At 30.8% G+C, this 27,558-nt stretch overlaps 3 non-coding genes across 3 annotated transcripts; 1 reads left to right on the top strand and 2 right to left on the bottom strand.

Annotated features, from left to right (window-relative positions):
* Window positions 1-23,447: 23,447 nt before the first annotated feature.
* Trnas-gga lies at window positions 23,448-23,518 on the bottom strand. The gene has a single exon. It is a non-coding gene; the product is annotated as a tRNA-Ser (tRNA).
* A 181-nt stretch (window positions 23,519-23,699) lies between these two features.
* Trnas-gga lies at window positions 23,700-23,770 on the bottom strand. The gene has a single exon. It is a non-coding gene; the product is annotated as a tRNA-Ser (tRNA).
* Window positions 23,771-24,001: 231 nt separating this feature from the next.
* Window positions 24,002-24,072, top strand: Trnas-gga. Its single transcript has one exon. It is a non-coding gene; the product is annotated as a tRNA-Ser (tRNA).
* Window positions 24,073-27,558: the final 3,486 nt, after the last annotated feature.

Below are 27,558 nucleotides of genomic sequence, written 5' to 3'. Positions count from 1 at the left end.
TCGAGTCCCCGGCGGAATAAGTACAATTTTGCGATTTCAATGTTTTTATTTAAATTTAATAATATATATATATATATATATAATATATATATATATATATATATATATATATATATATATATATATATATATATATAAAATAGTTTGATAAATTTTATACAACATCAGATTTTTATGTCAGGAGAATAACAACAATCATAACTCTATAATGTTTTTTGTTTATGGAAGTCAATCAGTAACACCATTATTTCCTTATTGTTTTGTTAAGTTAAATAAACGTGGTATGAAAATTTTCAAGTAAATGTATTCAAAAACATTTAAATTTTCTTAGCAAATATGTGTCTAGTTATTTAAGGTACAAAAGATATAAATACTTCATTTGTAAAACCTAATATAGTATTCGTATTTTTTTAAAGTTTTTCTAATCAGGTCATATATATATAATACATACGAGTACGATGGGAAATGTGTATACAAAAAATACCTACCTGTTAAGTTCACTGTTATTCTGAAATCAACCTTTAGACTTTTTCTGACTACATTTTGTCACTTTATAGAAGTGGGGTTAAAGATTATGTTTAAAACACAAGCAAACTGTAAATTCAATAGTTTTTGTATACCAACCAATCATTGGTTTCTATACTTTTGGTACTTGTCAGTGTAGTTAACTATTGGAAATACTATGGTACCAAAACGAGTACACTGCTGTAAGGAGAGATAAATTTGCGGTTTAGCCCACTTATGGAGACACTAGTAAATGAATGTACAATGCAGTCCATTGCACCATATATAATAAATAGAAAATCTCTTGTCCAAAGCTGTGTTTTCTTGAAAATCCTAGAAAAAATCCATGAAAGATATACTTTGAATCAATGGAAAATATGTTACAAAAGTAGTCCAATTTATTACCAAAGTAGTAAAATCTATTAAAAATGTCAAATCTGCTTCGAATAAATGTAAAATATATTTACAAATATTTGTCAAATCTAAGAACTATTTAATCTAACTGCTTCGAATAAATGTTAAGTCTTATAAAAAATTTTGCCAAATCTATTACAAATGTAGTTCGAAAATATTACAGATTTAGCCAAAATCTATTACAAATGTAGTCAATGTATTAAAAATTGAGTCAAAATCTGCTTCGAGAGACTGCTTCGTAAAAGAGCTTCATGAGCTAGCTTTGAGAGAGCTTCGTGAGCTTGGTTCGTCAGAGATCATGGTAAGACTGCTACGTGTAACAGCTTCGTGAGACTGCTTCGTGACCCTGGTTCGTGAGAGAGCTTCGCGATACTGCTTCATGACAGAGCTTTGTAATACACAACGAAATTCACAACTAAAAGTCCTCAGTTCTAAAGTATTTAACTGTGAGGAATCTTCCTGGTGAATTAAAAAGTAACTTTTACTATTTACATTATTTCAGAAAAATAACAGTTTGAATTTTGATTAACGTCTTCTACCATAGCAAAATTAATTATATTTAGCTAGCCTTTTAGACTCGAGAGGAGCTTAGGTCGGGCACAACCTTTTCGGGGTAGAAGCAATAGTTAAAATTTATAATAAAGCATGTCTGATTTTTTGTAATTACATTAACAAATGACTTGTAAACTATACCAGATGTATAAATATTTTGCAGACTCTGATTAATTTATAAAAGGAGATCAGTCTAAACAAAAATAAAGAGAGCCCTTTAAAAGTAGGAACATTTAAACATGAGCGAGAAATAATATCCAAGTAGTAAAACGGATTGGTCCTAAAAACTTTAAAGGATATCTGATTTTTTAGTAGACTAAGGCACGAGAAGTATTATAGTATAACATTTTAGAGCACGGGAGAATAAACTAGTTTAAGCCGCGTTAGATTCTGTAATCTGAAAATGGCGTATTAATACCGCAAGCGCTTACTTTATAAAACTTCGCATTGATTCACGGAACTGAAAAATGAAAATTATATCACATGATGTATTAAGTGGATTATTTTTTAGATTATTTATATATGTATGTGAGTGTGTGTGTGTGGTGTCGTTATTTGGCACTTTAACTTTCATCTAGAAGGTATTATTCAAATTTTTTTCCAGAAAGCTAGAATTGTTTCAAATGTAGAGATAACAAAATATATCATCTTAGTATCGTCATAATATTTTAATTTTTCGGATTATCCCAATCTCCACGGAAACTTTACAAAACAATCAATGTTAAAATTTGTTTGTTTTTTATCCTTAAGAAAGATAACGAAAATTAAATACACACACACACACACACACACACACAAACCTAAACACACACACACACAAACACATATTTGTATGTGTGGTGTCTGTTTTATAAAATGTATAAATTTTTAACAGTGAATAATATTGGAACACGTAATTTACCTAAGTAAAAAGTGTCCGGAATATTAGCTCTTGTTTATGAATGAAAACTAAAGTGTAGAATTAATTATTTCGAATCTGGAAAGAAAATATATACTAAAAACATATGTTAAGAAAATCAAAATTTGTTGCCTTACATGACGGTGTATTACAAACTATTCACTGTACGAAAATATGAAATTAGGAATGGCCATTTAAACACATTTTTGGAAAATAATTTAAATAAAAAGAATTAGATTTTATTAAATTTTTTGGGGTATACGTTTCTATATATATAACTAACCATAACATTTATGTATATTAGATAATGTGTATGTTACAAAGACATATATGATAAGCAACCCTTTATATTTGAAGTCTTTTGTTAGTTATGTGATCACTACTTATAGCTGGACTGGTTTCTGAGGCAATATTCTATAAGAGCGAGGATAATGTTAACTATGCAACTTCCATTTTGCAAAGGTAACATGTGTATAACCAATTACATGGTAATACTTTAAATAAAAAATAAAAAATTTAATAAATAAAAATTTATTTTAGAATTGTAAATGGATAGGGAATAAAAAAGTAAATTTATATTGTAATCCAGCGGCAGGCACAACGCGCTTGGAATCTTGGTCTAGACCTGACTTGATGGCAGTGAATGCTAAACAATAGTTTACAGTGGACTCTATCTTATTAGGCGGCCAACCTGCGTTTGGGAGAGATTTAAACAGACCTGCAGGAACAGGAGCGTAGTCGGTGCAGGCCGAGAAACCACGTTCTGCTACCATTTCCGAGTTGAGAAGCGAGAGAGTAGTCATTTTTAGTGCGAGTTTTAAAACTAGTGTCGGGCGTAGGATCCGTCGGTATAAATTATATTAATACCGAACTCCAAGACCTTCACGACCAAAGAGCTAAGTACATTGACTGAATTATTAAATTTTTCTAAATTTGAAATTTGCAAAATTAAGAAGTGAATTAATTTAAAATTGGAATTGAAAATTTGAAATTAACGATCAAATTCTGTTGAGTGAGGACTATAATATATATATGAATTGTAAAGGAGTAATTTATTAAAGTCAACGTAAAATTTAATTGAAATTCTAAGGATTGTAGTAAAAATTAAGAGCTGCATGTGCTGCACCATATCCTGTAGGAACTTGTGAAAAATTCCTGTTGAGAACTGTTTTAGTTTGTTTGAGAATTTAATTTGAAGGAAGTTTTATTATTATTATTTTTATTAGTTTTGAGAAGAAGCCTATTTAATTTATTTCATTCAGATTTATTCAAGATTATTATTTTTTTTTTTTTATACTCACGTATTTAGAGGACAGTGAGCCAATATTAAATCGAAAGTGCCTTGACTAAGGAAGTAGTAATTTTAACCTATTGTTCAAAACATTGTTTTGGTGAAATACAAGGTTAATAATTGACATTTGAATTGGATTTAATAAACCTGAATATTTCTAAAAGGGTGCAGTTTTAATTTCCACCAGTATCTACTTAAATCTTATGAGTTTCGAGACTATTTAGGGTCATCATAATAAAAACAAAAAACTTTGTATATTAACATTCAGTATACAAATAAGTGCGCCACTCTGCTTTATTCTGGTATCACCTTAATAAAATTGAACTTAGTGGTTGTAAATTAATAAGTGGCTTGGATACTGGAAAATTATAAAGTGTTTAATATTAAACTTTTTAAATGGCACTTAAGGTGGACTTGTTAACCAAGGTGGAATTGGACTATGAAATTAGGTTAAGAGGTGTGGAAGTGTCTCCTAGTCTTAAGGTGATAGATTTAAGGAAAAAGTTACTGCAGTTAATAAGTCTTGATGTAAATAATAATTATTTGAACCTGAGTGGAAAGGTCGCTTTCAAGGAGGAATGGGATAAAATTAAGTTAGAAACCCAACTATTAGGAACTAGACTGGAGGAATCCATTGAACAGGGACTAACATTGGACATAGTTAGGTGTGAAACAAGAATAAATCATTGGCAGCGCCGTCTGACTAACTTAAGTAAATTGCTTAAAATCGAAGAGAAGGATATAGCTAAACATGTTTGAAAACCGAATAGTATATAAGGTGAATTGTTGTTAAAAATAAAAAACCTAAAAATTGACAAGGAACCATCTGATAGCCTGGTGCTCAAGTTATTTGATTCCAATCTGGAAATAGAAGGTGAGCTGGAAGAGGCTGGTAAACCGGAAGTGAAAGATAAGTTTGGTCTAAATATGAGAGATGATGTGTTTGTTTCGGGACGGCCACATTTAAAATTATAATAAACTACCGAACCCCATTGAGCGTTATTTGAAGGAGTTAAAAATCTGCGATGGATTAAATGTTCAAGAATTATTAAGAATTCTTTAAAAATAATCTTGAAACTTAAAAAGGAAACTAGATGTACGGAAGAGGATATTATGGAGATTGCGATTTCACATAGTCCAGGGAGCTCTTTTGTCGAAACTATTGGAAATAAAACAGGACAATGTCACGGTCAAATTAATGCTTGAAATATTATTGAATTATTTCGTGCCATATCATCAGCGTGAACTTTTGAAATTTGAAAAGGTGCACCGTCCCCAAAGATATAATGAAAGCTTATCCAACTACATTATAGACATTAAGGAATCAGTAGAAGTACTCTTGTTGTAATATAAATGAAAGGGATGTTGTGGAATTAATTAAGGTGGGAATTAATCCTGAAACCAGAAATAAACTAGTGTTTATGGGAAATCCGAGCACATATTCCGAACTGGATGAGATGTGTATAAGGGCGAATAATGTAGGTTATGCTGACAACGTGAGGAAAACAGGGAATAATTTGAATGTGAATAGGAAGTATAATGTACCGGTTAACAGCATCAGGGCGAGGCAAGAAACAATAACTTGTTATAAATGTATTAGACCAGGTCATTATGCTTATCAGTGCCGGGAGCTAAACAGGAAACCTGTTGTAAACCAGCGGAGACCTATTGTAAACCACACCTCCAGCCTATTAACCCCGAAAATGTAGGTCGTAATGTACAGGAGTCAAAAAACTAGTTAGTAGGGAAAGTTCGAACAATGAGTTAAGGAAGGGCGAACTTTCCCGGTTACCTAAAATTGTGTCCAACAAAAATTCACATGGAATTATCTGCTAAATTAAATCATACTTGGCAAAAGAAAAATTCTGAAAATGTCAGTTCATTGCCCAGCTTAGAAATAGATTTTGGCAAGAATATATCATTAAATGTATTATTAGATACTGGTAGTAGTATAAATATAATAAGTGATAGACTGTATAAACTATTATTAAGAATAAGATTGTAAAGTGTTACCAGTTATCTAACCTGACAATGTATGAGTGGTGAAAATAAAAAAATGTCCGTAATCGACAGTGTAAATATAAAAATTAAAATAGATGGGTTCACCTGGAAAGTGGAATTTCTTAAAGTGAAGACTTAGCCCAAAAGGCAATTTTAGGAGCGAACTTTATAAAACATTCTGGTTTGTTAATAGACTTGAAAAATAATTTGTTGTCGATTTGACTTTAATGTAGAGAAGTGTATAAAATTTTGTGCAAAATATTACAGTAGCGTGTAATGAACACCAATCACACTTATAAAATAGGATGCGAAGAGGCCAGCAATGAAATAATAAAAATTATAAAGGAATTTCCAACGGTATTTACCGACAAAATTGGTAAAACCTCTAGATTGTGAGTATAAATTAAAAGTTAAAGATCATGAACCCGTAAAACTGAGACACTATCCATTGAATCCACCTAAACAATTAAAAATATAAAAAAAATATTGACGAATTATTGGAACAGGACATTATTCAACCAAGTGTGAGTCAGTACTCGAGTCCAGCCTTTTTAGTAGGTAAGGAAGATGGAAAAATCGGAAAGATTAGTAGTTAATTACAAGGAGTTAAACAAGAAGTTGGAAGGAGTGAGTTATCCTATAGGCGACATGCACGAACTATATTAACATTTGAAGGGAAACAATTATTACTCAGTAATAGACTTAACCAAAAAGTTTTTATCAAATAAGTTTAGCGAAGGAAAGCCAGGAGTTAACTACGTTCTCGGTACCTTTCGGAAGTTACAGCTTTAAAACGAATTCCTTTTGGATTATTAATTGGAAGTGGGGTATTGTCGTCATATATGAATAAAATCTTAGGAGAATTGAGATTTACCTTGCACTATCGCCTTTTTGGACGATATTATTGTGTATTCGAAAACATTGGAGGAACATTATATGCATTATGAAACAAAGTGTTAGAGTGTTTAAAGAAAAATAATCTTACTGTGAATCCGGAGAAAGTAAAATTTTTGTTATAATGAAATTAAAATTTCTGGGACATTTGGTTTCCAAAGACACAATAAGAATGGACACTGACCGTACACGGGCGTTATTAGAATCTCCGAGACCCCGGGACAAGAAAAGTATTGCGAGTTTCATAGGGATGACTAGTTATTTCTCTAAATTTATTCCAAATTATGCGGAAATAGCTCATCCACTCAATGAAATGAGGAAGAAGTCGACCAAATTTATGTGGGACCAAAAATGTCAGGAATCGTTCGATAAACTGAAACGAGCGGTTACCCGTCCCCCCGTATTAGCCATCCCTGACTTCAACAAGGAGTTCACAGTCCAATGCGACGCGGAGTGATAAGGCCCTCGGTTCCTGTTTATTACAGGAAGCGGACAATGGACATTTAAAACCGGTGGCCTATTATTCGAGGAAATTTAATAAAAATGAGGTGAAACTTACTACCTATCAAAAGGAAGCTTTGGCAGTAGTCTATTCAAATAAATAAGTTCCGTAATTTCCTAGAAATGAGACCATTCAACTTAGTGACCGACAACTCAGCATTGGCTTGGGTATTGTCCCACTTTCGTAAATTAGGAAAATTAGGGCGCTGGGTGGAGGTTATATTGTCTCTACCGTTTAAAATTACGCATGTTAAAGGTAATCAGAACCCAGTAGCGGACTATTTATCTAGATTATTTCAAGATAGTGAAGTTGACAACAATGTGTTACATGAACTAGAAAAATTAGTGAATAAGGACAAGGTGAACGATAACTCTTTTAAAATGGAACAATGAAACTGTAAATAATAAGGACTTAGTAATAAGAGAGGAAACAGTGTCTATAAATAGTATAAGTACGATGCCTTTTAGCTTTATGGACTTAAAAACGCATCAGAAGCAGGATGTAAATGTAACTAAAATTATGGAGGGTGTATTGAACTATACCAATAGTGATGTTTACAGTGTGGAAAAAGGGGTGTTATTTTATGTGAACAATAAAAACAATTCTAAAAGGATCTATTTACCTGAGCACGTATTCAAGGTTGTATACGAGTATTAGTACAACTCAATTGTCTGGCTGTCACTTCGGCATTTTAAAAACACAACAGAAAATAAATGAAAGGTTTTATCACCCTAAACTAAATGATTATGTGAAAAATAATGTAAAATGTTTGTGAAGTATGTTTGAAAGAAAAAAGTAGCAACTGGAGGGACCAAGGACCTTTGAACAGCAATCTGAGCAGTCGTCCAATGCAGAAGTTATTTTATGGATATTTATGGGCCACATACCTGCATCTTCCAATCGAATGCAATACATCCTGATAGCAGTAGATGACTTCACCAAATATAATTGGATAATGCCACTCAGGAAATGCACCTCAGGTAATGTAATTAATGCATTAGAAAATAATATTTTCAAACATTTTTCTTTGCCTGAAGAATTCGTGACGAATAATGGAACATACTTTGTCAGCGAGGAATTCAAAAATTATTTGTTTAATTTGGGCATAAAACAAAGGACCATTATAACCTTATACTCCTCAAGGAAATAAAAGTGAAAGGCAAATTCGAAATTTAAATCAAATTCTGACAGCTTATTATCATAACGTAAAAAGAATTGGGACAAGGATTTGTACCATGTGCAAATGGCCCTAAATACTTGTCACAATGAAAGCATAAAGTCGTCTGCATTTGAATTAATGTTCAGTTTCTCAAAAGCAAATGATAGGGGTTTGATCACTAAAAATTGCAAATGTAAAGATATATTGTGATGAATAAACATGGAGCAAGAAGATAAGCAATGCAAAGGATGGTTGAAGCTATTCCAAATATTGTTAAAAAGACAAAATGAGCTGGAATTCGAGAAGAAACCGATACAACCGAAATCACCAGGAAAATTAAAAATGTAATGCGACTGTAGGTCTATTGTTAGAATTTACAAATCAGCGATATAAGACTAGATGTGAAATATGAAGGGACCATGTCAGAATAATTTCAATTATTAGCTCCAACTCATAATGTAGTTTCAAAAATTTAAAAAGAATTGAAATTAGTTTTTCCGATAGATATACACTTGCAGGATGTGAAAACCCACTGGGGAAAGAAGAAATGCATATTTAAATACTAAACCAAAACAAATATAATTACCGAAGGGTAAATAATTTGGAATTAACACACAAAAAAAAAATAAAAAAAAGGAAACTGATTAAAACATTAATGACGAATTAAATTAGTTGTAAGAATGAAGAAAAATCTATATTAGATTGTACGCTCATATGTATGTATGTTATGATTTGATGAAATTTCAAGTGACAACAGGAAGATTAAGAATTAAAATATATTAGAACAATTGAGGAAATTCCTACAGCCTCTGTGTTTAAATTGTAAATATTAACTTGAATTTTGGTAATCTTGTAAAACATGTATTTTAAACTTGACAGAAACCTCAATGAGGAAATAAAAAGTTTATTGATTTTAGATAAAAGGGCAACAGGTGAAGGTTAAAGGAACAGTTGCCGATAACGTACATGGTTTGGGAGAGGGAGGAGATGTGTATTAAAAACAATTCAGTATTTATTTTTCCTGATATCATGCACAAGAGTGCCGAAACTTATGGTGCCGTAATTAATGTTATTAACATGTTTGTTATTTATGTTTGTATGTAAATTAATAACTAACACGAATGTTGGAATAATTAAATTTAAACGTGTTTAGTTGTTGATAAAATTTAATGCCAAGGAAGAGGGGAACAGAAGAAAAAAGACTGTTATTTTCTATGATTAAACAACGGTGATAGGTAAAAATGAATAAAATAAGAACTGTCACCCACCCCCTGTCTGGGGATATGTTTTAAATTCTATATGAAGCTGCGTCAACGGGGGGGCACACAACACCACGGGGGGGGGGGGGGGGGGGGGGGGGGGGGGGGGGGGGGGGGGGGGGGGCCCCAGTGAATGGGTGAGCCAAGTGACACACAGCCGTGCACAGGGCAAAGGTTCCAAGGAACGACCCAACTAATAACAACCGGACCTGCAATAAAACATCCCAGCAACAACAATCACCGACTAGCCCTCGTTCGACACATTGTGAAGGATTATCTGGATGGGGACTATCTTTATGGTAGTCACTTAGAAATTGTAAAAAGGTAGGTGGCAGATTGGGCTCGTTAATATTTTAGGCCATAGTTCGTAGGTCAAGTTAATTCTATTGGGGAACTTAATTGTTTAAAGTTATTTCAAAAACATACTGAATGAATGTGATGGGACCTCCTTTTAAAAAGAATTTTATAATAATTAACCGCTTGGTTAAAATAACTTGATAACGTAGTATAGCTGCCAACTGTCTTACACACTATTAATCAAAAATAAATTAAAACAAATATTATAAATAAAAAAAAAAAGGTTTTGAAGATTTGTTATGATGGCATGTTAAAATGCTAGGTGAAATACAATTTCTACATAGGATGTGAGATAGAATCTTTTTAAGTTTAAGTATTAAACTTGGAGCAGATACCAAAGCGGCTTGTTTTTTATTTTTTTTTTTAAAGGGGGGGTGTGTATTCCAATTACATGGTATACCTTTAAAATAAAAATTAAAAATTGTATTTTAGAATTGGTAATATGGATAGGGAAATAAAAAAGGTAAATTTATATTGTAAACCCTAGCGGCAGGCACACAAACGCGCTTGGAATCTGTCTAAGACCCTGACCATTGATGGCAGTGGAATGAGCTAAAACCATATAGTTTTACAGTGGACTCTATCTGTGTTTATGCGGCCAACCTGCGTTGGGAGAGATTTAAACAAGACCTGCATGAACAGGAGCGTAAGTCCGGTGCAGGCCGAGAAACCACGATTCTGCTACACATGTCCGTAGTTGAGAAGCGAGAGAGTAGTCTATTTTAGTGCGAGTTTAAAACTAGTGTCGGCGTAAGGCTATCCGTCGGTATATAATTATATTCTAAATACCAGAACATCCAAGACCTTTCAACGACCAAAGAGCTAAGTATACATTGACTGAATTATTAAATTTTTCTTAAATTGTGAAATGTTAGCAAAATTAAGAAGTGAATTAATTTAAAAACTTGGAATTGAAAATATTGAAATTTAACGATCAAATTTCTGTATGATTAGTAGGACTATAATATACTAGTAATATATTGTAAAGGAGTAATTTAATTAAAAGTCAACGTAAAAATTTAATTGAAATTTCCTAAGGATTGTAGTAAAAACTTAAGAGCTGCAAGTGCTGCACGCATATCCTGTAGGAACTTGTGAAAAATTCCCTGTTGAAGAACTGTTTAGTTTTGTTTGAGAATTTAATATGAGAGTAAGTTTATTATTATTCTATTTTATAGTTTTGAGAAGAAGGCCTATTTAGATTTATATTCATTCAGAATTATTACAAGATTATTATAATTTTTTTATATATACTCCACGTATTTAGACGGACAGTGAGCCAATATTAAATCGAAAGTGCCATGACTAAGGAAGATAGTAATTTTAACCCTATTGTTCAAAAACAGTGAGTTTTCGTGGAATACAAGGTTAATAATTGAACAATTTTGAAATTGATTTCAATATAAACTCTGAATATTTCTAAAAGGGTGCAAGTTTTAATTTCCACCACCAGTAACTCTACATTAAATCTTATGAGTTCGAGACTGATTTAGGGTCATCATAATAAAAACGGCAAAAAATTTTGTATATTAACATTCAGTTATAATGTGTTTGTATCCAATTTCCTAAGGATGCAGTCTTAATTAATGTAACATTTTTCTTTTATATACTGTCTCCCGCTGGGATTTAGGGTATTTTAAAACCTTAAACACAAAGTAAAGTACATTTCTGATAAATGCACCTTGACCAACGGGACGGGATGTTCACTCGTACACTCGTAAGACAAGTTTGCAGAGAAAACTACCGAACCAGGAGACACAGGATGGTTAGTTCATGAACGTTTTGCCTTCACAGGCAGGAGTTAATCTCATCAACAAGCTTGCCCAATGAAATTAAAAATTGGCCTACGCATAAAGTATTTAAAAACTCGTTCGAAAACGCTTCTTAGTATCGAACGCGTGTTATAGCGTGAACGACTTTAATAGCGTAACTGGGGAGACCGCACAATCAGAATACTTACTCTGGAAAGAAATAGGCGATGGATGGAGCAGAGTGAGTATAAAAAAATGTATGTATAAATAAGAGTTCTATGTAGCATGTGTGTCAAAAATTATTAGATACTTGACGTTTGCTATACAAATGAACTTTTAGTCTCCGAAATTAAACACCTGACCTACTACTGTCTATTAAAATATTTCGAAATTCTCTAACCTATTTACGGCTGTATCAGTAGATATGCAGTGCTGTACGAACGATGAGCCTTTAGATCTATATATAGCTGCGATGGAGGGACTTTATTGTAGGCTTGTAAGCGTGATGTCCAACATATATCACTTAGCCTAAATCAACAAAATATACACTTACAATTTCATGTCCACCTAGCTCTCTTTGGAACTTCCTTCCATGGGACTTTAGAACGGCTTTGCGTATCTAGACATACGCTTAGAAATTAGACATCACTGGAAACAGGCATAGCTTATATAAACCCAAAGCTTCAGCAACAACTGCTGAAAGGTCGAATAGCTGATGTTTGCAATGCTACCACGCAAAAAATTGGTAAGTTGCTTTTGGAACCGTAGAAAGAAGGGCCATTGCTTCCACTTTAGTCATTGAAATCTTAGCGAAGATCTATAAATGAGGCCATGCCTTAGTGAAAATAAGTTTTTAACTGTATTAAACAACTAATTCGGAACTTATTTATAATTTTTTTGGATTTTTATATACCTTGTAGGCACTTAGTTCCATCAAAAATTTTATCACTTTTTAATGCCTTGAATTAGATCATTGTTTACAGGTACTATCTTTGTTTATTATAGGTATACAAGTTTGCTTTACGTAGTGCACAATATTCCCCGAATTTTAATGAAGTTGCTTAGTGAATATAAAAGTTAATAGGATTACAACTTTGTATAGTTTTATAATTTTTAACTATGAAATTATTTTGTAAACATTTGCCTTAGAAATTGAATGAATATATTGCAATATTCTTTGTCAAAATCTTTAACAAAATCCAAAAAACCCTACTTAACTAACAAATATTTAAAATTAGAAATTTAAGTACATTTATAACAGATTTAACATCAATTAGAAAACTTTTTTAAAAATTCTGTATAAATTATTTATTGATTATAAAATATCATAAATTGAATAGAAGAGATTCATTAATTATTAGAATGATAGGTAATCTAAATGTAAGGTTATTCATTATTGGTTTCCAAATCGATTTACACCATTCTAAATATATGTTTCATTCCATTCAGCGTAATAATTTAAGTTTTGGCAAAAAAGGTGATAAAAATAATTTTGGAAAATACAAATGCTTGTTCACTATCTTTCAACTTTACAGATTGTGCATCATTTTGTTTTAAAATTTTCTCTAAAATTCATTCACAAAATATGGTTTATTCAGGTTGTAAGGGAGTCTCATTAACCATTCTGTAATTTTGATTATTTCTCTACAGATATCACATTTGACATCTTATATTTCTTAATTGGTTATTTATAATTACGTTGTATTAAATGAATTTTAATGCATATTCCATCATGAACAGAAGCTAATTTCCATAACAAAACGAAATAGACCCGTTACGTTTTAACAAGCTTAAAAAAACATTTCGTTTCAAACAGATATGCAATAAAACCTTTAAAGAACGATTAAATAATAACAAGCTCAAAAACAGGTATTACAATTAAATAATAAATTTTATTATAACAATAATTATTACAGACAGAAGTCAATTTTCTCCTTACATGAATTTATCTTACACGTTAAGCAGTGATAGAAAGTTTATAGTTAAAGAATTAAAAATTTTTAATTATTGGAAGAAAATATAAAATTTGCAATTAGAGGCGATAAAACTAAATTTCATTTCACAAATTACCGCACTGTTACAAGATGTTAAAGTACCTTTTTCCTAATAGATTTTTATGTGTTTATTACGAAAAACAGAGGAATAGAACCCGTACTTTAATTGGGTTATTGTTGGAAATTGTATAATAAGTGATGAAAAATAATTAAAAATTTTAAAAAATCTCTTGGGATAATCAAAAAACAGTGAGGAAACAATTCCATGGGAATAAAATATTTTTATTTAATTTTTACTTCCTACAAGGGAACAATACATTACCTAAAAGGAGAACCTTGTAAACAATCTGCAAAATATTCATAACTTGAATTATAAATTGAACAAACATAACCTACAAATGAACTGAACTTTAGAAATATTAGATAAAATAGGTATACAATGATTTGACTCAATATACTTTGGACAATTTTAATTAAAAGAATAAGGCAATAATGTATAACATTATATTACGTTATATTGGAATATTTTAAGTATATAATATACAATCAGAAAAAAATTTATCTCATCAGTAAATCCCTTATAAAACGTTCTATCACACAACTTGCACCATCAAACAGAATTTTGCCGCATATTCCTCTTAAAACCTTAAAGGTAAAGCAACAATAATTCATCAGGCAAGGGCAGAGAGGGAATATATTAAGAAATAAATGTATTCTCTTTTCTGTGAGAAGCTTGCAAATAGATTACTCAAATCAATACGAGATTCACATGTTGGTTGTAGCCAGAGTTCACATTTGAGTGTAAAAGTGGTAGATATTGAGCTTGGTGAGGACAGTCCTATCCTTTCCCCCCTCTTGTCAAAGTTTACTGATACGTAAAAACGGGTTTACTCAATTCCCCGCCTTCCCCGGTGAATGTATCTGTTCACGAAATGTCATTTTTTTAAGTCGAATTGAGATTTATTATAATTTATTATTTTTACATATTATATACTTTAATATGCAAAAGTAAGGAATAGCTGACGTAAAGTTTTTGAGTGACATTGCGTTTTAACGTGTTTATTTTGGTATTGTTTCATTACTGTTTTTTTAGCTTTATTCTTACCGCATTGGCTTGCGTGAAGATCAATCACACAGATAAGGAGAGTGGTAGAGTACAAGGCTCAAAGTACTGATAAGAAGTGTGTAACGTTCACAGAATGGATTCGAATTTTACCACTCTATATCGCTAATTCATGCTCCCTAGACCGCTTCGCAATCTGCCCATCTAAATCCATGTAAAACCTTTTTATTTCAGGCAAAGAAATACGATATAGTGATTTTACAATTTGTTTGTGTGTATATGTTTTGCACTATTACCATTAATTTTACTACGGTGGTATTGTATAATTAAACAGTTTTCAAACATAACTATCTACATTTTACTCTGTGAATGAACTCATATCCAAGAAATAAATATTACATCTAACCCTGCACATGCATGAGTATCACTCTCTTCAGATATGTTTGGAGTATGTTTTCCTGACCAGCACTAAAATCTTTCTTAGGGATCGAATCTTAAATTCTTAGTGTATGAGATCATATGCTGCAAAGTTTTAATTTTTAAATATTCTTTGTTGCTCAATGGATAGTCTTTAGTTTCTCTTTAATATTTCAGGGTAAGTATGGAATTACCTTCATAAATTTAATTCTGTACAGTATAAAGGTAGTTACAGGGTACAAAATAATATTATTCTCATATCGTGTGTCTGTTAAACAGCATGCTTCTAGCTCTGTACTCTACTTATTTTATAACGTTCTACGAGGAAGTTCTCTCTATTTAATTTTATGTTAGTATTTTGGCAGGTTGTTTTTATTTCCTCTAAATCTAGTAGTTTTTTCACTTTAACTTTCAGTTAATTCTCTTCATTTATCTTTGACCATCTGAACAGTATTTTGTATTTGGTGTCTATTTTCTTAAATATTTCGAGCTTTACCCATCAATTTCCCAATTACTCACCAATTAATTCTATCAAACCAGCACGTATTACATATTCTTCTATTTCTTTTGTCCTTACTGCTTCATTTGGGATGAATAAAAAGAAAGTTTTAGTCATTCATGAATAGTTTTTAGTATAGGATGTAGTAATACATTATCGTAGACCACGTTTTGTAAATGTCTCTTGCTGTGAATATGAATCATACGATACGAATTTCAAGTGAATGAATGCTACGCCTTGAAACTTTTTCATATGCCTTGATGAATCTAAGTGAATTAGTCGTGCTATTTTGTAGGAGAAATATATTGAATTTGTGAAAGAGATAAAATTTAGTTAATGTCAGTTTAAAAGTTTTGAATTTAGAAAGAAGAAGACAAGAATAATTGTATTTAGTGCAATTTACCACTCGCAGTGGCACAATTACTTTGGAATTTACTATAAAATATTCGTGAGAGTTGAGATACGCGTATATATTGTAGGAGTAGATAAGGGAAAGTAATAAAATAGTGGCGTGAAGCGACAATAACTGAGGATAAGGTACGTGGCCTGAGTCCTGATTGAGCTTGGAGTTATAACCTTATTGTAGCTGCGAGTTGAACGTGACGTCATTTAGAGTATATAAAGTCACGTGATGTACTGTAATACACCAGATTCCAACTGTCCCATGCTATAGTTATAAATAAAAAAACAAACTTTAGTCTTTTATACTATATAAATATTAAGCTTTCACTGCAGACCTTTGGTAAATCTCTACTGTTAACATCAATATTTATAAATTGGAGGTCTAGTAGGGGAGGTGAGAACTAACCTTTTCAACCTTTAAACGGCCACCATCTTAACACAATTCTTATGAATGAAAAGGGTAAGGAATTCTTATTTATTAGGCGAAGTGAGAACTAGGAAGCCCTTTTAAACATATAAATTGGGATCATCGGTTAAAGGTGACCGAACTGCCAGCAATAACCGGGCAGGTTAGCTTTGTATAGACTTTAGCTCAATAGACAATGGTTAGCGATAGTAAACGTTCGTAAATGCAATCCAAATGCCTCTTTGCCGTTAACAATTATATCACTCTTACATTTATATAAGTAACTTAGATATGTGGACAAAAACCTTGAATATAATAAAAAATATATATTACTTTTTTAAAAACATATAACAAAAGACGTATCCGTTAAAATTCACTCGGATAGCTCATATACCTTGTAATAGTGCAGTAAATGTCAGGAATTATGACATCAAAAACGTAAACAATTTTAAACAAAAGTAAATTTAGAGTAAAGGATATTGTACTAACCTACTAAATATAGGTAATGCTCTCTTTGTGTCGTCAATCTGCGCGAGATTATCTGGGTCCTGTCTTTTATTCTAAATATTGTCAAATATGATTTGTCTCAATGTTCAATGGCAAATTTCTTCCGAAATCAACTACTTCAAACTGTAAACATTAAGACTCATACTTCTAAAATACGTATTCTTCCTGAAGTAATATGAATTTTACACAAGTTTTTAAAAGACGCGAGAAAAAATTTGTTTTCGCATTTTATTTTGGGTTTCTAGTTTACGACTTATAGATTTTGCTAGGGACAGTGTAATAGACAAACGTTAGAAAACTAGTTTCTTAATAAAGGACAATGATCTACGATATATAATAATAAACAAGGTATATGAAGTTATACCATGTGAAATAATTACCGGACCATTAATATACAAGGAAATCTAAATAATAGTTATAGAAAAAATATTATATAACGTAAGTAAAATTAGGAACTACGATGAAAATTCATGCTGGTATTGAGGTGCGCTGATGAAGTTGCAGTATTTTACTACACAACGTACGTTCCAAGGTATTTGTATGGGTACGTTATCTCCTTTCATTTTAAATCCATGAACAAAATTATATATTGTTATGGGTTTACTGACATAAGACATTTAGTGAATATGATTCACTATATGTTTATTTATCATATAAAAAAGTCTAAACATAATATATACAACTAGAAAAGTATGCTGAATTTAAATAAACTACTTGTTTAAAAAGTCATTAATATACTGTCACAATCACCTGTTACCTATGTAACCTTAATATTGACACAAGAGTGTATTTAACATTGACCACAGTAAATATTTTTGACACAATTCCATGTGTAATAATAACATGAATTATCACTAATTATGTCACCTTACAAGTTTATATTAATCCTTAACATTCACTGACTTGCTGCATCGTTAGACCACTTTGTAGAAATATTGGCACCTGCATAATATTAACCTTTAAGAACTTATTATAAGCAGATAAGAGTCACATATCACACCAACCACTCATTTATGGAGGGCTGATAACGGCCGGATAAAAGAAACCGACCACACCCACTGAGCGCTCTCTCTCCAACAATGCTATTCACTTATAATTTTTTCCTGTCAGAAATATCGAGGTTGGCACGTTTATTTTAAAATTGTCACCCACATTCTCGTAAAAATATTAATATACTTAAGATTAAACTGAAAGTTATTGTTCCCCTATAACTTGAATATAAAATAACTTGAATAGGTTACATATTAAATAAATTATAAATATTAAACCTCTTACCATGGAAACCATAGTAAAATAAACTTTAAATTTAAGAAGCCAGCAGAAAGTACAGACTATCGCTATTATGAATTATACACCATTCTATATCATACATTTTTCTTTAATTGGACTTCACACTATAACGTACTTAAATTATGCTAAATTATATTAAAAGCCAATCAGTGGATTCAATTGTAAGTTGAGTTGACGGGTTTTTTTTGTACCCTTGGCATGTAATTTAAACGGTATTCTTTAAAACGAAACTTGTTATTTAAATTTAAGTATATTAAAACATTTCAGAGTTAAATAATTGTATTAATAAACTATACGAGTACAATCAATGAAACAAATACAAATTTTGACAGCTTCCATCTTGTATTGGTTTTTAGGTAATTCACCTCTGACAGTTTGCTAGATATCATCTAATTTCAAACATATTACTGTTGGTTTTATTTATAATATAACTTTAAAGTTTATTTTCATTATGTATTGGAATATTTTTTGATAATGACTGTTTGCTTTGTATAATTATGGGACAAAGATATCTCTCTTGTGTTTTGAATTATTATTGGCGAGTAAAGTTGTGTGTTAGTAGCTTAAACTAAACAATAATAAGAGTAGTAAGTATAAAAAAAAATTTGGCAATTATTAAAAGAGGCATGCCTGTACTTTTTTGACTATGGTTTACTTTGTATGTTTAATGTACCTTGGCCGTGACATACATGAATTTGAGACAAGATCAGTTAGAATTCATAGAGGTGTACAAAACGGAAGATTTTATTTTTCTTAAAAAAGATAGGGAACCTGATTATTGACCATACTTTTCTATATAGTACTTTTATAACTTTAAGTCTTTACAATTAGTTTTAAATTTTATTCTAACTGTTTATGATAACTTTTTTTCTATTTTATATACAGTTCAATTGTTATACCATTAGTAAAGGAGAAATCTGCTAAAAAATTATTAATTGTAAAACAAAATTTTCTATATCATATTTTATAATTTTATTATATTTTAGATGTTCATAATTAACTTCAAATGTTATTTTAACTGCGTTTTTATGTTTTTTCATTATATATATATATATATATATATTATATACATATATATATATATATATATATATATATATTATATACATATTATATACATATATATATATATATATATATATACATATATATATAACATATATATATATATATTCTCTTTACATTACGTAATGATGTCTTAACCAGCGTAAGCACTTTTGATATTATATTATATTTTGGAAGAAATAAAATGTTCTTTTGTGTTAAAAACTTGTAGCTTTCATAAATAATGCAATGTATACAAAGTCTACATCATGACTAACATCTACCTTCCGAGTACCAGCTATTTTGTGTACGATTCAACCCACAATATTGATAAACTGACCGAGATTTTGATCCGGATGCGATAAAAAATATACTAATATAAATGTATCATCATCAAAACCGTATTTATGTTATTAAAAACTGTATATTAGTTATAAAACTCTAATAGAGAAACATGTACGGATAAAAGATTTCTTTTGTGTTAACTTTGTTAAATAGAACCATATGTTATAGTAGTCAGAATAGCAGTATGTAATATTTGTATGTAATATCAAAAATATTTGCATAGGAAACGCTCTTAGAATAAATTTCCAAAAAACGTATACAACAGTTATAGAGTTTTTTTTTTCTAAATATGGCAATTTATCTGCATCCGTGTAGCTTCCCCTATGGAAATATCTGAAGCTATCCAGTTAGTTATTGATAAGATATGGGCGGAAATGACCAGATGCGGCTACCTATCCAGTCTTATGAGGGGATTTCCGGTGAAAATGTCCAGTTATGAAATAACGATTAAGGTAAAAAAAATTGCAATTCAGTTAAATTTTTTACATACTATTTCAATACTACATTTGTATATACAGGCAAAAGTACAGAAAGTAAAATTAATCGCTGCAATAGATTTGTACATGTAGCCACATAGTATGTTTAAAGTAAAAAATAAATTTAAAAACCAAAATAACTGCTTTGTTATAACGGAAAAAACGGTTCTTAAATTAAATTAACATTTTACTATTAAAGGTAACCTAACAGTAACTGGCTTCAGAAGCATACTTGTTAGTTACCCCACGCAACATTTCAACAAAAGTGATTTACTTCACGATCCATTATTTGGAGTGGTAAACTCCTGACAGAACTTCGGAAGTGCACTTAGTGCAAGCATGGATAAATCAGCCTGTGACAATAAAGTTAGACATACCCGAAAAGTTGTTTACAAGAGTAATGCATAGTACTTACAAACATACAAAGTTGTTCTGAGGGTCATTCATAAACTTAAACTCTACCCAATGTCTTTGAATTTATACTTAAACACAATGTAGTAACACTTAATACTATTTTTATTACACTTAAGAACGGAATTTATTGGTCTTACATACGACAGTATTATGAGAAAATGTATTATTTAGTTAGATTTTAATATTAATAAAAATAAAAAGAGTATATTTATTTAAAAACTATTTTTGAATTTAATACTTACTTTGTTATTTTTGTGACAAACACCTGTTATTTATAAAAATAACACGTCATAGAAAGTCCAAATTTATGTAAAATAACGCATTACCACATATTACCAATATTCATTAAATTTGGAAATATGGGAGTAGCTTAATTAAATTGCAACAAAGAGTCATTTACAAATAAATATTTGTACCTCCGTTCTGATATATCTTTTGTAATTCACTACCCCTGTAAATTTTGTTGAATATAAGCCATAACTCCTGCTGAATTAACTATGATGTTTCATATTACTTAAAAATTTGAGAAACCGTATCATGTTTAAGACAAGTGGCTAGCCACTGAGCTTTCAAATTTTTACCTTCCTATTCAGTACCTAAACTAAAACAATACAGCCTGTATTACTAACTTTTCTTTTAGAATTACAAGTCATCAATTGCACTTATCCTCTACAATCTTTATCATAGTGAGTACCAAGGAATTAGAAACTTCTAAATTCTAATTCATCTTCAGCCAATCTATGATAGCAATCCTAATGTTTATATGTCTTTGGAACACAAAATCATTTATTTTTATCATGGTCAACACCATTTTTAGGATCCTCTTAGTAAACCAATCTGACTTTCGAAATAATTTACTTTATGGATCCTAATCCTAGGCATTACCATTATTTCAATAGCCTTTGAACATTAAAACTGCAATTTACTGAAATATTTTGAACTTATCGCAGTATTACGCAAGCCCATACACAGCTTTGAAGCATTTATTTGGAGTTAAAAGCTTTCGCGATTCTTCTATTAAAATTACTAGTAAATCATGAATTTCGAGCTTTTACTTAATTTCTGCCATATCTAAGTCAATCATAACACACCAATCCACTTCCCACGAAATAATTTGGTTTTACAGGTATTTTTTTATTAAACCTAAAGTTCAAAATTATTCAATAATGATTCCACAAACAATAATGTAAACTAAATTAAACGCCATATACTATTATTGCAATATCCTTCTTTAATACAGTTTAATTTTATTACAGTTTTTTTTCCTTATATCCTTTAAAAATTGTTGACATATTCCTGCGTAAATTAAGGTACACATTGTGGCTTATAAAATTAAAACAACGTTAAAGAACTGAATAGTTACAATTTAGTTCGTATTTCATTTATTTCTTTTAAACTTCATCTAATCATAAAAAGTGGGTCTATTTGATTGGTTTATACTGACCTTATGGAATATAATAACGTCAGAATTTAAAATTGGCATATTATATATTTTTAATTAATCAGTTAGCTGTATGAATTTCTGATAGAATTCACCACAACTTATACTAGAATTTAGACTACAGCATTCTTTTAAGGATATTAATTATAAGTAAAACCCACAATTACTATTAACAGAAACATAAATATTGCAGTAGAATACATACCTAACAAAAGAGTAAAATTGACCGCTATAAATTAAAGAAAGTTTTATAATGCACTGCTTTGAGTAAACCAAGATAAACATGATAATGAAGGAGCTAGAAAAAAGCCGAACAAGATGGAAAATTAAATAACTCCTGGGGTACTCAAGATTAAGACGCTTGAAGATTAAGATTGAGCAAACGGTCGCGGAGATCTGAGACACTGCTGGGCAAACATTGGCAAAATATACGGAGGATTCAAGCACATATTCTATGTAATGTTGTCTCTCTTCCGTTATTTTTCTCAACTGAACTCCCATCTATTCTGATAGTGTTACTTCCTCCCATTCACTCAAATATAATCGTGAGGTGCAAAATTATACTTCAAACTGATTTTTTCGTGGGCAATTACAAGAGCCCATAATTTCTGTAAAATAAACAAAGAATAAATTTAAATGAATGGAATTAATGACATTAATGAAATGAATTACCTTTTTCTTTATTAAAGGTAAATTTTAAATATTATGTCCCTTTAATAGATATAACCTCAAGCAGAGACTAACATAAAACAGTCTTCGTTTAAATAATCAGAACACTAAATATTCTAACGAAGTCATTTTTGATATTACAAGTGCAAATGCAACAGTTTTGGGAAATAAACAAAAACCTATAAAATTTTATAAAGATAGGGAAGTGTGTAAAAGTATGCTTAAAACCGTTTTCACATACAAAACAATAATAATAATGTCCTCGTATAAAATATTATATTACAATTATGCCAGTATAATATAACTGCAGGGAAGAGATCTATGCCGACCCTGTCCATCAGTGTTACTTCAGTGACGCCACGAACCTAGTATGACTCACTAGGGATATTATCCTGCAAATAAGAACTACACGAAGGATTTGCACTGTACCAGGACCAAGCTTATGTCATTAACGTACAACACAGATAACGGAGGCCAAGTAAGGAACACTACACTAAATTCTCAACCCGTCGGATGGTAAGTTACTTAACAGTGCACAATGCCTTCTTTCAGACAGATAAGAACCCAGCAACTGCAGGATATTTTCTAAAAAATCTAAGATTCACAATTTGCCAATTCTAGTATGTGTTTCCACAATAAAATGCCATTTGAAAGTCAAAGAGTGTCATTTGTGTGATTATTTGTTGATCGATTTTGAATCATGTGTTATGATTGACTTTGATTAAAGCACTTAATACTATATTATGTTCGAAATTTTTCCTTAACTTGTTAAGAATTTTATTGCGAGGAAAATAACATATAACATATATATATATATATATATATATATATATATTAAATTTGTATAAGTGGCAATAGCCTTATTTAATTTCAATAAACATTGAATCGCAAAAAGTACTTGCTCCGCCGGGACTCGAACCCGGATCTCTCACTTTCCGGGTGAATGTGCTACCATTACACCACAGAGCCCTCACATTTTACGATTCAATTATTTTGTATTTGACTGTTTCTTTCACATATGTGTTTAAATAACCAAACTAACATATGATCGGAAGACCAAATACCTGTCAAATGACTTTATTTACATTAAATTTGTATAAATGGCAATAGCCTTATTTAATTTCAATAAACATTGAATCACAAAAAGTACTTGCTCCGCCGGGACTCGAACCCGGATCTCTCACTTTCCGGGTGAATGTGCTACCATTACACCACAGAGCCCTCACATTTTACGATTCAATTATTTTGTATTTGACTGTTTCTTTCACATATGTGTTTAAATAACCAAACTAACATATGATCGGAAGACCAAATACCTGTCAAATGACTTTATTTACATTATATTTGTATAAATGGCAATAGCCTTATTTAATTTCAATATGTTAGTTTTTTATTTAAACACATATGTGAAAGAAACAGTCAAATACAAAATAATGAATCGTAAAATGTGAGGGCTCTGTGGTGTAATGGTAGCACATTCACCCGGAAAGTGAGAGATCCGGGTTCGAGTCCCGGCGGAGCAAGTACTTTTTGCGATTCAATGTTTATTGAAATTATATATATATATATATATATATATATATATATATATATATATATATATATATAATATATACATATATCTTTCTGTGTACAATTATGGATCTATGGATAGAGCAGACAATACAACAATATTGGTCTAAAGATGTTGGCAGATTTTTGAACAATTTTAGACTTCTTATACCAATGGCAATTCCCTATCTCAGGACCATGTTGAATACATATTTAATAATAGGTATAGTTAGAAAAGATATTTTTATTAATTTTTTTACATTTTTATGATGATACAATGAGGTTTTTTGAAAACTTTTAAATCATTCTCATTCTCGATATATCTTGCAGGAATATAGACTGACAAATAATCAAACAAAAACAAAAGTTTGCAGAAAATGGCACATTACATAACTCATTCTTGTATAAAACGATGTTTTATGCAACATTTAAGCCGTACATACAAAACATTTCTCTTCATATCTTGCTATGTAAATGTTAATCTTTTTTCTTTAAATTGGTTGTAATGAATGTGTACTTTAGTGGCAAGAGGTGTTAAATGTATTACCTCGAAATAGGATCGATATAGCACTAATACAAGAAACTTGGTTAAAGACAGATGATAAGTTAACCGATGTTAATTATAGGTTAGACAGGGTAGATAGAGGTGATTTTAATGGTGGAGTTGCTTTTATTATACACAAAAGTATAAGATATAATGTTATAAGAGAGTATAACAACGATGTGTTACAGTTGTTAGCTATAATAGTTGAGAATACTAACCATCCTATAAATGTATATAATGTATGTTGCACTAACAGAAATATAGAGCAATCCTTTTGGTACAATGAATTATTCTTGAATGATGATGGCCAGACAGTAATTGGGGGGGACCTTAATGGTCACCACCCCTTTTTGGAATTGTAATAAGGTGGATATTAAAGTTAATGCAATATTTAAGGAATATATCAACTCCAATTTCATTCTGGTTGATGATCACAACCATACTACTGAACCAAATTCATATATTAGGCAATAAAACTTAGACTTAACATTCATTAAACCTTGTTTATACTATATACTCTCAGCTATTGACATGGATCGTAAGGAGTGATCCCATGGGAATTGATCATTACCCCATTTACATGCAATTTTAAAATAAATTTAAGTAATATACCTAGTACAACCTCAAATCTACGTAATCAACAAACCAGATTACAGAACAAAAGGAACAGTCAGAAAGCTAACTGGTCAGGCTCTTCAGACTCTGTTGAGAACAGTATACAAAAATTAAAAACTAACTCTATAATTACTCCAAAGCAAGATTATATAGACAAATTGTATAAAATTATTAATCAAGCAGTAGATGAAAATATACCAAATATCAAGCCAGTTAGGCATAATAATAAATTAGGGTTTAAACCTAAAACATGGTGGACGCAAGAATGTTCCCGTGCTATTGCACAAAGATTGGCACTAAACAATTTCAGACTAGACATGACACCTGTAAATTATAAAAAATTTCAAATTGCACAGCTGAATGCTAGGGATATGGCTAGCAAAAAAATGGTGGGAAGAAGTATGTCAAAATATGGCGTCCACTAAATCTAGTCGAAATCCCTGGAAAATCATAACCAAAATAAAATGTAATCAAAATTCAGTTAAGTGCAATGAGTTACAATATATGAAGAACTTGGAGAAAGATTTTTTTTAAATATAGTCCCAGATTATATTCCCCATAGCTCTGAATTTAATCTATCAATAATAATGGATACCAAAACATATGATTAAAAAGGATTTTTTCAATAAATGAACTACAAATAGCTATACTTAGTAAAAAGAAGGACACTACCCCTGGAATGGACAACCTCAGTTATCATATGATAAGACAGTTGCCAGAAAATGGTAATGAAATGTTATTACAAATATATAATGATATTTGGAATGGAAAGGTAAATATCTTGCCTATCTGGAAACACTTTAGAGTGATAGGCATACTAAAACCAGAAAAAAATCAACAAAACTAAACATCTTCTGGGCCAATTTTATTGATACCATGCTTAATCAAGTTAATGAACACCATGGTAAAAAATAGATTGGATTAGTTACTGACAAATTTACTTTGATACAAGCTACACAATATGGATTTCGACGGAATCGAGTGTACAGATTGCCTAACAAGCTTAGTATCATAAATATATAATGGGCTATCTTAAAATGAAATCATAGTAATAGCATCCGTTGACATAGCCAGTGCGTATGACAGTGTGCACCTACCTACTTTACACAATAAATTGTATATTATCGGCATTCCGGCTAAGTTTATTCTGCACTGTCATAGGTGGTTATCTGAAAGGTCTTTAACAATTGAATATTCATAATATTCAATTTCAAGAAATTCTAATAGGGGATTATCTCAAGGAAGTGTTCTAAGTCTAACATTGTTTTTAATATGTTTAAGTGATATAAATAAAAGTTTAACAAATAAAGTATATACATTACAATACGCATAGGATGTAATTTTGTACACTGCAGACAAGAAATATGATAATGTACATAACATAATGCAAAATGCCCTCAATATGACAAAACAAGAGTTTAAAAAATTAGGTCTGGAATTAAATGCGGCTAAGACTAAAATAATTATATTTTCTAGGGAAAAGACCATATATGAGAATAACAGACAATATAGGCTGAATGGACAAGATATCCCGATAGTTCAGAATCTACACTGTTGGGTATTGTTAATAGATAATAAGCTATCCTTCAAACCTCATGTAAATAATCTAATATTACAATGTCAAAGAGATCTTAAAATATTGAAAATCATATCTTGTTGGGGAATATGTGTACACCCAAAAATAGTATTACAAGTCTATAGAGGATTGATACGGGCAAAATTGGATTACTGCTGTCATTTAATTGGAAACTTTCCACAGAATGTGTTGAAACAATTGGATACTATACAAAATCAAGCTCTGAGAATTAGTACTGGGGCTCACAAAACTTCACCAATATTAGCACTTAAAATTGAAACTACGACATTAACTCTCGCACTCCCACGTAATATTATAACATAACGACTAGTCCACAGTTTCTTAACGGACATTAAACATCCAGCCTATGAGAAAACCATGTAAACAAATTTTAATTGCAACATTATGCCATACTGGCAGAAAAAGAAAAATCCAGTATTTATCGAGGCTCTTAACATCGTGGAAGAAATTGACCACAATTTTCTACAAGGAAAGACACCTACAAGCATTTACTTGGAATTTAATATACCTTTATTCATGACTCCAGGAACTGCCAATTGTGTTAATACATAGAATTGTCAGGAAATTTAAAAAGCACATACCACAATTTGTTACTGAAACAATCATTTACTAGTTTTCTTGACATAACTAACAAGAATCACATATTTTTCTACACTGACGGGTCAAGAGATAACAGAGGCAAAGGGGCAGCCTTCTATATAC

This window comes from Homalodisca vitripennis, chromosome 8, assembly GCF_021130785.1.
Source record: "Homalodisca vitripennis isolate AUS2020 chromosome 8, UT_GWSS_2.1, whole genome shotgun sequence".
NCBI classification, from domain to species: Eukaryota; Metazoa; Arthropoda; class Insecta; order Hemiptera; family Cicadellidae; genus Homalodisca; species Homalodisca vitripennis.
The sequence above is the reverse complement of the archived record's forward strand: the minus strand, read 5'-3'. Positions and strand labels throughout refer to the sequence as shown.